This window comes from Hyla sarda, chromosome 2 (genome assembly GCF_029499605.1).
Source record: "Hyla sarda isolate aHylSar1 chromosome 2, aHylSar1.hap1, whole genome shotgun sequence".
Classification (NCBI taxonomy): domain Eukaryota; kingdom Metazoa; phylum Chordata; class Amphibia; order Anura; family Hylidae; genus Hyla; species Hyla sarda.
Genome location: NC_079190.1, coordinates 84,074,329 through 84,091,336, shown reverse-complemented (window position 1 = coordinate 84,091,336; position 17,008 = coordinate 84,074,329). Strand labels below are relative to the sequence as shown.

At 43.9% G+C, this 17,008-nt stretch overlaps 1 protein-coding gene across 1 annotated transcript in view; it reads right to left on the bottom strand.

Moving 5' to 3' along the window:
- PAN2 (poly(A) specific ribonuclease subunit PAN2) overlaps nucleotides 1–13,791 on the bottom strand; it is a 104,385-nt gene extending 90,594 nt beyond the window's left edge. Inside the window, exon 1 of the mRNA XM_056562355.1 lies at nucleotides 13,771–13,791. The gene's annotated coding sequence lies outside the window, so the exon portion shown is untranslated. The remainder of the gene's footprint in view (nucleotides 1–13,770) is intronic.
- Between the last annotated feature and the right edge of the window lie 3,217 nt (nucleotides 13,792–17,008).

The window sequence follows — 17,008 nt, the reverse complement described above, 5'->3', positions numbered from 1 at the left end:
TTCACACTTGTGATTTGCGGCTATTCCGGGTCATACGGGTCTATAGTGACCCGGTGACCCGGAAAATAAAGGGGATGGCGGATGTCCTAGACACCCACGATCCCCTTGAAGCAATAGGAGTGAGATGGCAGAGGTGCCACCCCTCCTATCTCTGCTATTGGTGGTCTAGACGCGACCACCAATAGCAGATCGGGGGCGGAGGGGTTTACTTTCGGTTTCCCCGTCCTGCCCACCCACAATAGGCAGGACGGGGAAACCGACAGGGACCGGCGCCGAAGATCCACTTACGCATCGGCGACGGCAGCAAGTGACGATCAGCGGCGGCAGCGGGCGACGATCGGCGGAAGAAGAGGACGGCGACGCAGCTCCCTGGATCCGACGGAAGCCGGTGAGTTACTTAGCAACATCTGGAGGGCTGCAGTCTGAGACCACTATAGTGGTCTCTAAACTGTAACCCTCCAGATGTTGCAAAACTACAACTCCCAGCATGCCCAGAGAGCTGTTTTTTGCAACAGCTGGAGGTCTACAGTTTGAGACCACTGCACAGTGATCTCTATACTGTGCACCTCCAGATCTTGCAAAACTACAACTGATAGCATGCCCACACAGCAGTTATTTTCTGCTATTAACCCTTGTGAAATTTGGGGGGAAACACACATTTTAGGCTCACTTTATTCCTTGTTACGTTCCCCAAGGGGTCTAGTTTCCAAAATGGTATGCCATGTGTTTTTTTTTTTTTTGCTGTTCTAGCACCATAGGGGCTTCCTAAATGCAACATGCCCCCCAAAAACCATTTCTGAAAAACGTACTCTCCAAAATCCCCTTGTCGCTCCTTCGCTTTTGAGCCCTCTACTGCGCCCGCCGAACAATTTACATCAACATATGAGGTATGTCCTTACTCGAGAGAAATTGGGCTACAAATATAAGTATACATTTTCTCCTTTTACCCCTTAGAAAAATTCAAAAATTGGGTTTACAAGAACATGCGAGTGTAAAAAATGAAGATTGTGAATTTTCTCCTTCACTTCACGTCATTTTGAATACTTTGAGGGGTGCAGTTTTTATAATGGGGTCATTTGTGGGGTATTTCTAATATGAAGACCCTTCAAATCCACTTCAAACCTGAACTGGTCCCTGAAAAATAGTGAGTTTGAAAATTTTGTGAAAAATTGGAAAATTGCTGCTGAACTTTGAAGCCCTCTGATGTCTTCCAAAAGTAAAAACACGTCAATTTTATGATTCAAACATAAAGTAGACATATTGGAAATGTGAATAAAAAAAAAATTATTTTGAATATCCACTTTCCTTACAAGCAGAGAGCTTCAAAGTTAGAAAAATGCTAAATGTTAAAAATTTTCATCAAATTTTGGGATTTTTCACCAAGAAAGGATGCAAGTTACCACAAAATTTTACCACTATGTTAAAGTAGAATATGTCACGAAAAAACAATCTCGGAATCAGAATGATAAGTAAAAGCATTCCAGAGTTATTAATGTTTAAAGTGACAGTGGTCAGAATTGCAAAAAACGCTCTGGTCCTAAGGTGTAAAATGGCCTGGTCCTTAAGGTTTGAAGGCGGGGAAAGCCATATCGGGGTTTTGAGCTGCCAGCATCCTGAGTTGGGCCTTATCCCACTTATTGTGGGCCCCATCTATGAACCTGTCCATCAACACCCGGTTACCCTAATCGGGCGTGATGCCATCTAGCTTTTGTACCGCTTCTAATGCGTTCTGCAGGGCTACATCATAGGCCCGAAGAGTCTCACCTGGTTTCTGACGTCGCTCATACAGTCTTAGACGTACCTCGGAGGGGAAGTGAGACTCGAACACTTGATAGAGCCCCTCAAAGATTTTCTCCACTTTAGCCTTGTTGTCCGATGGCCATGTGCCTACCTCCTCTAATGCAGGTCCCTGCAGCTGTCCAGTAAGTAACTGCACCTGTAGATGAGGGGAGAAAGCATTAAAAGCGAAGAGGCTGGCTATCTTCTCCTTGAAGTCCCTCAATGTAAACGGATCACCACTATAATGTGGGAGAACAGGGTTCCCCAGAAAAACAGGTGCAGCAGCAGGTGTCCAAGAGGTCAATGCAGCAGCTGCAGATGAATCAGGTTGGCCCTGTCCTGCCGGCTGTGTGGGTTCCGCTGAGGAAACCACTGGAGCACCACCATCTTGCTGACTAGGGGGTGCAGGTGACGCTGGGGCAGGTACCGGAGCAGGATCCGGTGGTGGAGCAGGTCCTGGAAGCAGTATTGCTACTGCTGGATCCGACATGTTGGCAACCGGAATTTTCCCTTTAAATGAAGCTCGGGAACGTCGGTCCCTTTAAGAGATGTAACTGTTCTTTGATCTGGAACTTGAGTGCGTAGATCTCGAACTTGAGAGCGCTGATCTGGAAATTGAGTGCGCTGAGCTGGAACTTGAGTGCGACGATCAGGAGTTGAATAGAATTCAGCCAAGACTTCAGCTTAGCCATCTGGCGCTTCAGGGTTTTACACTGTACTGGCGCTTTAAAGTTTTGATCTTCAGCCCCGCTCTGCGTTTCCTTTTCGCACCAGCTAGGCTTGTCTGCAGGTTTTCTGTCCGAGGCTCTGCCAAAATGGCCGCCGCGGCTCCAGAGACCTCGGTGGGCGGAGTTTCAGGATCACGCGTGCGGGAAGAACTAGCTGTGCCCTTAACCTCTTGCGTTGCAAATTTTTTTTTCGCCTCCCCCTTACTTTTCGTGCGCACTTTCTGCACACTGCACCAGCAACACAGTCCCTTAGTTTAGCAGGATATTTACAATACATCAATAAAGTCTTTTGCCTAGGGGGAGTACACTTTACTTGGTGGCAACAGCTGGAGGCACACACCCGTATCCTGTTCATGGTATGCCAAAAGCTATGTGATAGCCTGGGGGATGTAGGGTATGGGGAGTGTAGCTGTGCGGTAATTAAAGGGTGCTTGTTAACCCTTGCTATTCGTGACGCCAGGGTGAGGGCTCCTCAGTAACGCTTGTCCTACCACCACCCTTCCCAAGAGTGATAGGGAGGTAGAGAATAATAGATTGTCCACAACCAGAGAGTTTTCTGAAACAGGATTAACTTTTACTGAAGAATTTCTGCAAGCTTCAATAACAGAACAGTCTCTAAGCATAACAACTGCTTTCCTTGGAGATTGACAAAGGTTGGGACTTTAGCATTTAGAGTCTTTTAGTATTGTGCGTTGTTCCACTGTATTTAGGGGTTTAGTTGTGGTCCAGTAGTCACGCTAGCATTAGTGGGGATTTAGATTTGAACTCAGGGTTTTGGTTCAGCTGAGGCCGGTAGGTTTTCAAGGCCTAGCGTGTCTTTAAAAAGTTGCGCAGAACCGTCCTGTTAGTCTGGCATCCATGAGAGCAGCAAACCAAGAGAGCAATAATTGGACGCAGCTCCCTTATATGGGCAGGGGCTGGACTAGTGCTAATTGGGCCATACTGATGTCAATCACCATTACAAAGACTTTTGGGTAACACATGACCCAAGGACCTCCAAAGGTCCTCCAACATACCATAGAGATTATTAGTATGGTCACATGACCGAAGGTCCTGCGACGCTAAACAAGGTAAGCACTATACATTATAATAAAATATATAATTATTAAAAATATATATATACATGTATTATCATTAGAGAATTAGACTTGAGGAGAGGTGACTAGGGGCTGTCCCACCTGTGGAACCCTACCTGAATGTAGTTACTCTGACTTTGGGTACCTCTACACTAGGTACGGTATGCAATACGGTACTGGGACACCACACCTGCACAGATACTTTAGTAGCAAGTGGGGTCTGAGCACCAGGATCCCGGTGAGAAGGGCCACAGGAACGGGAAGACCCATCCTCAGAGGTTGTCCAAGAGGCCTCAGCATTCAGTTTAGATTTCTTATTTCTGTGACTACCACGGGGGCCACCTATGGCTAGCAGGGTACACTGAGAGCAGGTAGAAAGGCACTAGTGTTATAATCCCAGGAACACAAGGTATATATAGCAGTCCTCAGCAAATGGGCAAGGCACCATTGGTCCCAGCAATCACAGAGGTCTCCCTCAAGGCACTCACAGATGGCAAGGCAGCTGACAGTACAACACTCTCCAAACATGCAAAGGAAAACTTCAGTGAAGCACTGCTGGGTGTAGGCAGGGCAGCAGCAGGCAACTTGAGAATGATGACAAGAAAGAGGGTCCACAGGCAGATATTATTTGAAGCAGAAGGGGTCCACAGCCACTCCGTCCCGGCAATAGGAGCCACCAGCAGGAGTTGTCAGCATAGGCAGTACATCACCTCCACAGCAGTCGCCAGCCGCTTCAGGAGTAACCACAGCAACCCCCAGAGGCTCCGCCCATGAAGGACTAAGATGGTGCCCATGCCTGGGAATGGCCGAAGACCCAGTATCCAGTAAGGCCAGGAAGGACCGCACCAACCCACTCACCGCAGCAGCCCTGGACAAGCAGGACTTCTCCACAGCACTGCTCCGATCGGGATCAGGACTTCACAGGCCGCAGAAGCCGGACTCTCCCCGCTCCTTCAACAGCCGCCCAGACCGGACCAGAGACTGTACCGAAGGTTCCCACCACCCTGTAGACACCAGCCCGAGGAAGACCGGCCATTCAGGGTAAGTATACCAGGGTTAAACAGGCAGGGGTAGCAGGAGCTCTTACGGGACGCATCTGCTCTTTCTGGCATTCAGGCCACGCCCTTCTAAGCCAGGTCTGACCTGGCTTTAACTTGCGACATTTTGGAGGGGTTTGCAAGATTTGTTATGCCCACGTGTAACAATTCATAAATTCGCAACCACTGCAAAGTGAAAACTGAAAGTTGCCTGTGTAAAGCTGTTTGCTACTTTATTCGTACCAGCAAAAGTCGCAAAAATTTTCTAAGGTGCACATGTAACATTTTGTGCGCTCTGGGTAATCAAAGTAAGCTCAAAATGTAATGATAAATCTCCCCTATTGTGGATTTCAAAGCCACACCACAGGCCAATTTCTGCACAGGTAGTTTGCATGCAAATCCTCTGTATAAAATCTGCAATGTATCTGATCTGTGTGATCTGTGTGACTGTGTGTGGGAACTTCATGGACTAGATTGAATCATGTTCTTGACCATCTCATAATTTACCATCTAGCAGTCTGACTGGCACGTCAGGTTTTCATGGATGCTGGAAAGGCTTACTGTAAAGTTCTAACTGTAAAGCGTGTCACTGCACTTTTTGTCATGTAGTAAATATGATATATCTATGACACTAGATGGAGCTGTTTACAATTCGATTCCCTTCTGTGAATTCTGTGCAAATAGCTCTCTTCTACATGACTTTTTACATGACTATAAGGGTACGTTCCCACACGGCGTATTTTGCTGCGTATTTGCTGCGTATTTGGTGCTGCGTATTTTCCTACCCATTGACTTCAACAGAGAAAATAAAATACGCAGCAGCAAATACGCAGCAAATACGCCGTGTGGGAATGTACCCTAAAGCTGGTTTCACACATATCCATTGAACCAATGAACCCAGCCTAAATTTTAACTGTGCAGGCCAGACGAGGGGACGCAGCAAGAAGTGTTTCCCTGCCCATAATCTGATGTGTCCAACCATCCGGTGTCCAATGTGAACTGTCTTATTCAAATGAATGGGATCAGTTTTACAATCAGTTTCCCTCCAATGCTTTTCTACAGTGATGGAGGAAAATGCTGCCGAAAGGACAAATATATGTGAAGGGAGTCTATGTCAAACTGTTTCCCTAAGTAGTCCAAGACTATTGCTAACAAAAAAACACTTTTGTGCAGATCTGCCTTAATATTTTGGAGTAGGGAGCACATTGAAGGGACTACATGAGCCTCACAGACTTTCCTTCAGGAGGACTAGCAAGCAGGTAGTGAAAAACACGACAATAAATGGACAATACTGAAGAGTCCTGTGGACTCTAAGTAAATCCCCTGCGGAATCTAAGTAAATCCCAATCAAACTAACTTTTAATACTAAGGCTAAGTTCATATTTTGAAGTTCCGTCACAAAACTGAAAAAACTTTATAAACTTTTATTGAGGGAGAGGCTTATTAACATTAATGAAAATTTTTAAACATTTTTTCACTTTTTTTTGTCCCTGTAGGAAATTATAAACTGCAATCTTTTGATTGCAAACACTGAATAATGCTGGGCCATCAGTGTAATGGGCGCTCCACTTTTAGAGTCTGCCTGCATATATGGGGTGATAAGCAGACCTGAGGAAGCCTGGTAAAAGATGTCTGCCCATCTTCTCAACTGATCAGGACCATTTAGCTACTGTGGTCTCGATCAGCTCCCTTAGCTTACCGATATTTATTGCTTTTAGACACCACAATCAACTTTAAACATTTTAACGTAACGTCTAAAAGTATAATGCCAGATATTGGCCTGATCGGTGATGTCTGACATAAGCAGCAAAGACTGACCAGGTATGAAGTATGTTCAGCTAAGAATATTATATATAACACGGGAGTGAGTGCAGGAAATATTTAGAGGGATTTTTTTTCTCATTATTTTGCTACTTACAAATCCTTTTTTCCTGAATATCAGACTTTGGTGACTGTATTCTTACTGTAAAAATGTTCAAACTGTGAAAATAATTCCATTATAATTCTCACACCATTGCAGAACAAAGCAAGGTAACCGACAACAAAATTAGACAGTTCCTAGAATAATAAACCAAACTTTGTTTGTTATTGAGCTGTCCACCTTCATCTGTTTTCTACTGTGAAAAATGATAATGTACAGTACATGCATAATACATATTTACCAGCTGATTTCAGAAAAATACTTCCCTGCTGACACTGAGATTCGGCAATGCAGCGTTAACTGACAGCGCTGTTCTAGTATATGCTGTGTCTTTTGTTTTTTGTCCCACACAACACACATCAGAGGGAGCAACACATTCATGCAAGTCTTGACAGATGGGAGACAGAGATGCCAGTATTTGTGGAGAGAAGCATTACTTGGAGCAGCCAGGCCTCTGCAGAGATATTATTACTATTTATTCACATAAAACCTAAATACCTAATAGAATTCAGAAAAGGTGAATATAGCTATCATGCCCCCTCCCGTAGGCTTACATTTAGGGGCGGAGCGTGATGTCATACGGGGGCGTCACGTCACACGCCGCCGGCCCTGCGGTCGACCGTAATCAGACCCGGAGCGAACACGCTCCGGGGACTGATTAAAAACGGGGTGCCACGTGTATGATCAGGGGCGTCCCAAGCTTCGGGACTCCCGCGATCAGGCATCTTACCCCCTATCCTTTGGATAGGGGATAAGACGTGTAAGCACCATAGTACCCCTTTAAGTCCGGCTCACAGACTGCTCCCGGGTTACCTCCAGTGTGGCTAGTCTTTGTTGTTTTTGTTGTAAAAATTTATACTAATGCGCCTGTATCATCACTATAGGTAGCATTAAATTGCACCTGTGAGGCCGGCAACATATCAGCCAACTAGGGTGGGGTTTATAGCCTTTCTCCCACCTCCCATTGTATGTGTGCCTAGGCAAAATGGAGGTAACCAGGGAGCAGTCTGTGAGCCAGACTTAACCCCTTAAGGACTCAGCCCATTTTGGCCTTAAGGACTCAGACAATTAAATTTTTACGTTTTCATTTTTTCCTCCTCGCCTTCTAAAAATCATAACTCTTTTATATTTTCATCCACAGACTAGTATGAGGGCTTGTTTTTTGCGCGACCAGTTGTCCTTTGTAATGACATAACTCATTATATCATAAAATGTATGGCGCAACCAAAAAACACTATTTTTGTGGGGAAATTAAAACGAAAAACGCAATTTTGCTAATTTTGGAAGGTTTCGTTTTCACGCCGTACAATTTATGGTAAAAATGACGTGTGTTCTTTATTCTGAGGGTCAATACAATTAAAATGATACCCATTATTATATACATTTATATTATTGTTGCGCTTAAAAAAAATCACAAACTTTTTAACCAAATTAGTACGTTTATAATCCCTTTATTTTGATGACCCCTAACTTTTTTATTTTTCCGTATAAGCGGCGGTATGGGGGCTCATTTTTTGCGCCATGATCTGTACTTTTTTTTTATACCACATTTGCATATAAAAAACTTTTAATACATTTTTTATAATTTTTTTTTTATAAAATGTATTAAAAAAGTAGGAATTTGGGACTTTTTTTTTTTCGTTCACGCCGTTAACCGTACGGGATCATTAACATTTTATTTTAATAGTTCGGACATTTACGCACGCGGCGATACCAAATATGTCTATAAAAAAAAAATTACGCTTTTTGGGGGTAAAATAGGAAAAAACAGAGGTTTTACTTTTTTATTGGGGGAGGGGATTTTTCACTTTTTTTTTGCTTTTACTTTTACATTTTTTTACATTTTTTTTTACACTTGAATAGTCCCCATAGGGGACTATTCATAGCAATACCATGATTGCTAATACTGATCTGTTCTATGTATAGGACATAGAACAGATCAGTGTTTTCGGTCATCTTCTGCTCTGGTCTGCTCGATCACAGACCAGAGCAGGAGACGCCGGGAGACAAACGGAGGAAGGAGAGGCACGGAGGCAGCAGCGCTGCGGGCGATCCGATCATTCATTCAAATTGCGCACTGCCGCAGATGCCGGGATCTGTATTGATCCCGGCACCTGAGGGTTTAATGGCGGACGCCCGCGAGATCGCGGGCGTCGGCCATTGCCGGCGGGTCCCTGGCTGCGTTCAGCAGCCGGGATCAGCCGCGCATGACACGGGCATCGCTCCGATGCCCGCGGTTATGCTTAGGACGTAAATGTACGTCCTGGTGCGTTAAGTACCACCGCACCAGGACGTACATTTACGTCCTGCGTCCTTAAGGGGTTAAAGGGGTTATCCAGGAAAAAACTTTTTTTTATATATCAACTGGCTCCAGAAAGTTAAACAGATTTGTTAATTACTTCTATTAAAAAATCTTAATCCTTTCAGTACTTATGAGCTTCTGAAGTTAAGGTTGTTCTTTTCTGTCTAAGGGCTCTTTGATGACACACGTCTCGGGAACTGCCCAGTTTAGAAGCAAATCCTCATAGCAAACCTCTTCTAAACTGGGTGTTTCCCGAGACACGTGTCATCAGGGAGCACTTAGACAGAAAAGAACAACCTTAATTTCAGAAGCTCATAAGTACTGAAAGGATTACGATTTTTTAATAGAAGTAATTTACAAATCTGTTTAACTTTCTGGAGCCAGTTGATATATAAAAAAAAAAGTTTTTTCCTGGAATACCCCTTTAACCTCTTAAGGACACATGACGTACTGGAACGTCATGATTCCGCTCCCGACCTATAACGTGGGGCCACGGCGTGGCCCCGCATCATAACGGGTCGGGCCCAGACTCTAACAACGGCCAGGACCCGTGGCTAATAGCGCGCACCATTGATCGTGGTGCCGCGCGCTATTAACCCTTTGGACACGGCGTTCAAAGTTGAACGCCGCGTCGAAAGTGAAAGCATGCCGGTTAGCTCAGGGAGCTATTCGGGATAGCCGCGGCGAAATTGCGGCATCCCAAACAGCTTACAAGACAGTCGGAGGATCCCTACCTGCCTCCTCGCTGTCCGATTGCCGAATGACTGCTCAGTGCCTGAGAGCCAGGCATGAGCAGTCAAGCGGCAGAATCATCGATCAGTGGTTTCATATGAGAAACCACTGATCAATGTAAAAGATCAATGTGTGCAGTGTTATAGGTCCCTATGGGAGCTATAACACTGCAAAAAAAAAAGTGAAAAAAAAAGTGAATAAAGATGATTTAACACCTCCCCTATTAAAAGTTTCAATCACCCCCCTTTTCCCATAAAAAAAAAAACTGTGTAAATAAAAATAAACATACATGGTATCGCCGTGTGCGGAAATGTCCAAATTATAAAAATATATAATTAATTAAATCGCACGGTCAATGGCGTACACGCAAAAAAATTCCAAAGTCCAAAATAGTGTATTTTTGGTCACTTTTTATATCATGAAAAAACTTCAGATCACGGCGCACTAAAAACTTCAGATCACGGCGCAAAAGAATGAGCCCTCATACCGCCTCATAAATAAAAAAGTTATAGGGGTCAGAAGATGATGGTCCCTGGTTTTGCTTATCACGCACAGGTAGGTTAGTGTTAGGTCCCATGCCACTTGAGAAACATTGGCGTTGGTGTGTAGGCTCAGGTATGTCCTTCATATAAGGGTATACTGGCTAATGTCTCAATTTTAACATCAGTTTTGAGGGTTAGCCAATGTCATTGTTTACACCTACCACAGTAGTGCACCTAAATTCCTGTATTGTATTGTTCTAAGTGTTATACATCCACACCTTTTTATCTGGTGTAGGATGCCATTGTGGTACTTGTGGTCTGCTGCAGGAATCCTCCACTGTATGCATTTTATGCTGGGGATCGCCCTTAGCAACGGACCGCAAGTGTAGGATCTGCTCCCCCAATATATATGCACAACTGCATTAGGGGTTGAGCACCTCCTGCCATTTGAGGCCACATCTTTGTTGCTTTTATACTTACATTGTATGCATTTTATTTCTTAATTGTACCTCTTTTGAGGTGTTAAACTAGAAGTAAGTCTCCGCTCTGGCCCGGGTGTCCCACGGGAATTTCTAGACGCAATGGTGACCGTTCTTCCCAAACCTAATAAAGACCTTTTAAGCGTGGTATTACCGACCTATATCGCTCCTCAACATGGACGCCAAACTTTTGGTGTCCATTTTGGTGACTTGACTCAACCCCCACCTCCCAAGCCTGGTTCATCAGGACCAGGTGGGTTTTGTGCCCGGCAGGCAGGCCCCTGATAACATCAGGAAAGTCCTGGACCAGGTACACCTGGCTGAATCCACTTCGACGCCTATGGTGGTCCTGGCCCTGGACATTGAGAAGGCATTCGATTGCGTCTCATGGGAATATCTTTTTGCCACGCTCTCTAAATTTGGTTTTGCAGGTCCGTTCATTAATATTTTATCCAGCTTATACTCGACCCCGAGTGCCTTCCTAAAATTACCTACTACAGCCCCGCACCCGATTCTGGTAGGCCGAGGGATCCGTCAGGGTTGCCCGCTGTCGCCGGCCCTCTTTGCTTTAGTGATGGAGCCACTGGCCCAGTTGATTAGAGACCACCCCGACATAACTGGCATGGCTGTAGGTACCTCGGTCTACAAAGTAAATTTGTTCGCAGATGATCTCCTGTTAATGCTCACAAACCCCCTAGTCTCGCTCCCCAACCTCTTTAAGGTGCTGAACGGTTTTGCCGCCCAGTCGGGCCTATGTGTTAACATTACAAAATCTGAAATTATGTATTGTGGGGTTCCTCCCTCGGTTCGACAGTCCATATCCCAAACTTTTCATTTTCGTGATTCCACGGATGGATTGTCTTATCTTGGTATAACCCTGACTTCATCCCTGCGCACTTTGTATAGAGCAAATTACCCCTGGGTATACCAATCCATTAGGTCAGATTTGAGTCGCTGGGCATTCCCCTACATATCTTGGCTGGGCAGAGTGAACGTTATTAAAATGGTTGTTTTACCAAAACTTTTATATCTATTCCGTACACTCCCCATCCCAATCGTACGTAGGGAATTGGAAGCACTACAAAGAGACATGTTTACTTATATCTGGTCGGGTAAACGGCCCCGTATATCTCGGGCGCTCATGCATCATCATAAAAGGGTGGGTGGCCTCTCAGTACCACACTTTCTCAAGTATTATTATTCTGCAAGATTAGCACAGTTAGCGTTAATCAATGCCAGGACTGGAGCCCCCCGGGGGACTAGGTTGGAGATTGCTTTGTTAAAACCACATTCATATGAAGCCCTAATGTGGAGTATAGGGCCTATTGCTGGTAAGGTTCCCAGCTCGGCCCAAATGGTTCTGTATTCTTTAGCACTCTGGCGTCAGGTCCGCTTTAAGTTCAAACTTCAATCTTCCTATACCCCTATGACCCCTATACTTTCTAACCCTCGTTTTCCTCCTGGACTCGCTAGACAGGCCTTTCAATGGTGGATTGACAAGAAACTTACCAGAATACATGACTTTATAGACAATCGCTCTTTCTATACCCTCTCCTCTTTGACGGTTAAGTTTGACCTTCCCTCTACTGAATTGTATAGGGCACGTCAGGTTTTCTCCTTCATACGGATGCAGGTAGCCATGTCCCAGGTCCCACAACCGACATTCTTTGAAGCGTTTACTATCTATAGACCACTTGCAATAGGACTACTCTCACTGTTATATGCCCATCTTAATGCTCCCAAAGCAGATAGTAAGCTCCCCTTCATGGTGGCATGGGAGGCGGACTTGAATGTGTCATTAACACGGGCCCAGTGGAATGAGTGTTGTGAGACTTTGAGTAAGGGTAGATGGCAGATTCCGTTGACAGAAACTGCATTAAAGGTATTGGATCATACTTATATGGTCCCGGCTCGCCTCCATGCCTTTTGCCCTGACGTTTCTCCACTATGTTTCCGGGGCTGTGGCCAGCTGGGGTCCATGTATCATGTATGGTGGTCCTGTCCAGTCGTGGTGGGCTATTGGGCTAGGATATTGGACCTCGTAGTCTCATTGCTGGGAGCCCGTGTGCCCCGAACGCCCTCTTTTTGCTTGTTGGGTCTTCGGCCTCCCAGAATGCCTCATCGACAATTCAGAATGGCACAATTTATTATGATGGCTGCTCGAATTTATTTAGCTTCACAATGGAAGCAACCCAATCTAGATTTGGTTAGAGTAAGCGATAGGGTGAATGTCATTTTGCTTAATGAGAAACTGACAGTTATAAGGGATGGCACGGTGGAGAGGTTTAATACTCTTTGGGAACCATGGCTATCCTCTACATATTGCTCTAATACCCGCCATTGCTTGAGTCTTTATTGAGGGGGATGACTGAATGCCGCTTCTAGCGATTACCCTGGGACTGGCCCGCCACCGCTTGCTGCTATATATCTTTTCTCTATAGCTGTTGCAGTGATCTTATTTGATAACATATGTGTATGTACCTTTGTTGTTTTATGTTGGTCCCGCAGGCCTGTTCATTTTTGACATTTTTCTTTGCAATATTACTGATCCCTTTGTCTGGATTTGACTAATCTTTCAATAAAGCTTCACTGTTTGACCATTAAACTAGAAGTAGTTTATTTATCTACTATCCATAAATGACTTTAATTCATACCTGAGATGTATAACAATGTTTATAGTGCGTCTTTTTGTATTAAGCTGTAAATTACGTTTATGTCATGTGACAGAAACTAGCTTTTTTAAGTACGCTGGTGGAATATGGAAACTAGGTCTATGACTATAGCCCAAATGACTGAAACACGTCAGATCCTACGTGAACCCTAGCTGTGTGGATACTATTTAAAAAAAAAAAAGTTTAAACTGTTTATTTATTGAAAGCATTTTCGAAAATGTCAACATCACATGAAAGTATACCAACCAAAGTAAGCAAGATATAAAAAGGAAGGGTAACACACACAATTATCAGGTAATTTGTATATGGGGCAGAAAAAACATGGCTCCCTTGCAAAATATAGCATCACCCAAATCAGAAGTAAGATAAAGCAGGAGAAAGTCCATAAGCAAAATATAGTCTTGCCCATCCCTTAAAGTAATGTAGGGCCCCTAAGGCCACCACAAGCAAATAGCATATGTCACCAAACTGTAAGAGGTGCAAAAACTCGCTAATAGTTGGGAAACAAACAAAAAAAAGAAAGGAAAACACTGGACAAAAGAGGCACGTAAACAAGTTGCACCTGGGTGCCGCCTGCCGCAGCAAGACCATCCCGCTTTGCGTCGGGCTCTGGTGAAAACCAGCAGCAGCTTAGACTCCGCTCCCTGGCACGGTTCACGTCATCATCCACACAGGCCCGGAGGATCCACCACCTGCCGTGACCCGTTACAGTAAGATCTGGCCATGGATCCCGCTGGGGTGCCTACGAGCGCTACTGCTGAAATAAAAAGGATGCGGAATGCCAATAAAGCACAGGACAGTTTATTGGGGTTTAGAACAAACGGTCAACGCGTTTCGGCACCAGCATGTGCCTTCTTCAGGTCCATAAAATAAATAATTGTGGCGTCCTGAAGAAGGCACATGCTGGTGCCGAAACGCGTTGTCCGTTTGTTCTAAACCACAATAAACTGTCCTGTGCTTTATTGGCGTTCCGCATCCTTTTTATTTCAGCAGTAGCGCTCGTCCAGTATCCCCATTTTCCACTCTCCTCTTCCTGGTCATAATATTTCCGTACACCCCCGCGGTCACGGACAGGGGATCTCGAGCAGCACAACTGCCGGTAATATTCTCCATGTTACACTCGCCGGGTGAGGTGCTGTCCCCGTTGATAACCTCGGCGGGACATCACACCACCCAGAGTGTAGTGGTTCTCGACAAGTTCATCCCGCCCCCATCATCCACGAGAGAGCGCCCTAACCTTTTTGCTTCTTCTTCACACGCAATGCATTTGAAGAACCCGCGCGAGACTCCTCTGCCAAGATGGATCTTCTGAACCTCTGCCAAGGGAACGTGGTTCAGTTCCGCACACTTGCCTCTGAACTTGCTTGGATCGATGATGCCTTGTCTGCTACCTTTAAAAAAGGACTTTCCTCTAGAATCAAGGATGCTCCACTGCAAGTGTAAGGTGCAATTCCACACTGAACCCCTATGTCTTAGTAGTCATTCTAGTAGGATGGTAAGTCAAAAAAATACCTACGACTGTGTATAGCCAAGAAATGATCAATGAATGGAACGAGGCCTTAACTACATGTTCCTTGAAACTAATGGATATCATATTAAAATATGAAACCATCAAACTACAGGAATTGGAACCAGCGATTATGAAGTTGCAACAAGATGCCCTGAAATATAAGGATCTAAGTAACTACGATGAATTGATGCAAAAGACCAATGATAACATCAACAAATTGGAAGAGTACATTATGCAAGTTAAAAAAATAAAGTTCCAACGGGACACTAATGATTATGCACTCAACCAAGTCTATGAATGAGTCAGAGAACCCCTCTTCACACCCTGAAGGAAGAATTTCTAATTTTCGGAAAGCCAAGAAACCAAAGTGAAACCAAAAAGAAAATGAGAAGAGGAGGCAAAAAAACATGTCAGGCGTTTTCCACATTCTGGGACTGTTAATATGGACACTTTAGACACACAATTAGTGGGGGTTTTAAATTTATCAAACAGGACCCTATCAGAACATCACATTTCAGTCCTAGAACGTGGTTTACATTTTTCTCCTACCAATATTATGGATGTGTATAGCACCTTATGTGACATAAATAGATTTGTATGCACTCTTACTGTAAAACGTCACTTTTTTTATTCTGAATCAAATCCTATGCATGTCACAGCAGAAGCTCTAAATGAGCATAGAGGCATGGATTTCCAGGAGCAACAGGCACTTGTTGCATTGCAGGAACTAACGGAAACAGATGAATCTTCTCCTTTGGTTTCTCGCCACACCTGTTTTTCCTTAAAAAAAAACATACTTCTATCCCATACAATCGAGGACAGATGGTATGGATACATTTCAGTATCAGGTTGAAAAAGATTTGGTGGAACTCAAATATAAACTAGATTCCCAACCCTGTCACAAACATAATCTTAATTTCAATGAGCACAAGGCTCTGAAAGATTTACAATCATATGATGATATCACTATCAAAATGTCGGACAAAGGGGGTTTAGTCACAGTCATGAACAAATTAGGTTATATTTCATCCATAACAAATTTACTTGTGGATACTCATACGTATCAATGCTTAACTCATGACCCCACCAAAACTTTTCAACAGGACCTGCTAAATTTACTTACAGAAGGAGTAATTTCTGGCATTTTGAAACAAAGGGAAGCAGAATACTTATTTGTGGAATATCCCAAAACACCTATCATGCATGCACTCCCTAAGACTCACAAGTAGTTAATATGATCTAACTTTGATTAATTTCATTCTGAAAGTTACATGGTTTTTGATAACCCATAACTTCTTCACTTTTGACAACATTTTTTTTTTACAGATCAGTGGAGTTTCAATGGGGGCCCGGCATTCCCCCTCTCTCGCAAATCTAACAATGTCGCACTGGGAAGAGTTGTACATTCACACGGCCTCTAATCCGTACTCTAGTCACATAAAGTGGTACGGGAGGTACATAGACGACCTCCTCCTCATTTGGAGGGGGGACGTCTCTCCCATGCCACTTTTTGTTGACTATCTCAACTCCAATCCATTCAACCTCAGATTTACATCTGGGCTCCATTCTTCCATTCTGACAGTGCGGCATTCTTTGATCTGAGTTTGGGGGGGGGGGGGGGGTATGTCGGTAAACCCGTTTTTACTTCCACTTATCGCAAGCCCCTCTCAGGAAACACTATATTGAGTGCGGATTCCAACCATCCAAATCACACTATAAAAGAAATACCTGTAGGAGAATTAACCGCAATTGTTCTAACTCCCAAGAGTTCGAAAATGAATCAATACAATTAAGAAATAGACTACGATCACAAGGTTATAAACAAAAACATCTACAGAGTGCATTTCATAAAGTTTCCAAAAAAGATCGAAATTAATTACTTATCAGGAAAGATATCAACACACGAAATGCTTCTGATAATTTCACTATGACTCCAGTCCTGAGCATCACATACACACCTCAATTCAAACAAATTAAAAATATTGTGCAAATTTTTTTATATCTTTTAAAAGATGACCCTTGGGTGTCTGAGATTCTCAGAACAGGTTGCCGTTTGGTAGCCAAAAGAGCACCCATACTAGGCAACCTATTGTCACCTAGTCTCATTTTGTCGTATCCGAATGTTACATCCACTTGGTTACGCACCACTGGTTTATATCATTGCGGCTCAAATATTTGCTGCACATGCAAATACATTAAAGTGTGCAAAAAATTCACTAATGCGGACAATACCAAAACATATGAAATCAAAAACTATCTCAAATGCAACACCACTTATTGCATTTACATT